Source organism: Mesoplodon densirostris, chromosome 3 (genome assembly GCF_025265405.1).
Source record: "Mesoplodon densirostris isolate mMesDen1 chromosome 3, mMesDen1 primary haplotype, whole genome shotgun sequence".
Classification (NCBI taxonomy): Eukaryota; Metazoa; Chordata; class Mammalia; order Artiodactyla; family Ziphiidae; genus Mesoplodon; species Mesoplodon densirostris.
In genome coordinates, this window is record NC_082663.1 from 114,760,946 (window position 1) to 114,762,736 (window position 1,791).

A 1,791-nucleotide genomic window follows, 5' to 3' on the forward strand; every position below is an offset into this window, starting at 1 on the left:
GGATCCCCAACACTATCTTAATAGTATCCTTAGTCAGCTCTCATCCCATTCTTTATTTAGGTTAGTTCAGATTTCCACTCTCCACTCTCCTTAGATACTTAGATGACCACATGCTCTCTCTCAGCCGACCACCTTTCTTCTTGACAGAGAAAATAGCTTATCTGCATTCATCCTTTCCTCCTATTACAATGGAGGAAATATTCCTCTTACTTGTCTCTAGTTTATCCCTCTTTGGATCCCACAGTACTTTTTCCTCAGAAATTATCCTCTCTCCTGTATCTGAAACCTCTCTCAGTAGGATCCTTCTCACTAGCTTTTAAACACAATCAATTTAGTTAAATTTAATATTTATTACACAAGCTATTATGAAGTATTGGTTAACAGTGGGATAACATTTGAAATGGGTTACTGGTTGTATATCAGTGTAAAAAGTTTTGGATTCAGATTGATATTCTAGCTTCAGCTCTGTCAGAAACTCCCTATGTGACACTGAGCCATGTTCTCTGGCTTTAGTTTCCTAATGAGTCAAATAAGAATGATATCTCTGGGAGAAAGCCATCTGAGTGAAATGATAAATGCCAAGGGCTTAATACGTAGATCAGAAATGCAGAGGTCGGGGCTTCCCTGGTGGAGCAGTGGTTAAGAATCTGCCTGCCAGTGCAGGGGACAGGGGTTCGAGCTCTGGCCCGGGAAGATCCCACACGCCGCGGAGCAGCTAAGCCCGTGTGCCACAACTACTGAGCCTGCGCTCTAGAGCCCATGCTCCGCAACACGAGAAGCCACCGCAATGAGAAGCCTGCACACCGCAACGAAGACCCAATGCAGCCCAAAATAAATAAAATAAATAAATTTTAAAAAAAGAAAACGTTAAACAAAAAGAAAAGAAATGCAGAGGTCTCCTCGTTTTACAGTTGAGGTTTATACTTGTGATTATGCCAGGTAGCATCTCATGAACATCAAAGTAAAGCATGGTTTTGATTAGGAATGAAACTTAGGGTATGGCCTGTGATTTTTTTTTTTAGAGTTTTCTTAACTACTATACATTGCCTGATCTACCTTGTGCTTCAGGACACAAGTCTCTTAAATACCTTGGGAGGCTACTTAATTATTGAAGGAGCTTAGTTTAATCTCCTTTTGTTATAACTGCAAAGCATATCCAGTATTGATGAAATAATAATGAGTACATTGGGTCATCTTTTTTTTTTTTTTTTTTTTACTAAATTGCATCTCTGACTTTATTACTTCTTTTTTTTTATTAGTTTCTGCTTTATAACAAAGTGAATCAGTCATACATATACATCTGTTCCCACATCCCTTCCCTCATGCATCTCCCTCCCTCCCACCCTCCCCATCCCACCCCTCCAGGCAGTCACAAAGCACCGAGCTGATCTCCCTGTGCTCTGCGGCTGCTTCATTGGGTCATCTTAAGTCCATCAAAATACAAAATTAAAATGATAAAGACAGGAAAGGAGCTTGGAAGAATAACTATGTGAATACATGCCCAAAGTATTGATTTATTAAATTAATTAAATATCCTCTTCAGATTAAAGGTATTACATTACAAAATAACACAATCCAGTTATCTATTTAAAAAATCACCAAAACCTTAGTGACTTAAAATAACAATGTTTTTTCAACATCTTTATTGGAGTATAATTTCTCTACAATGGTGCTTTAGCTTCTGCTTTATAACAAAGTGAATCAGCCATACGTATACACATATCCCCATATCCCCTTCTCTCTTGCGGCTCCCTCCCACCCTCCCTATCCCACCCCTCTAGGTGGACACAA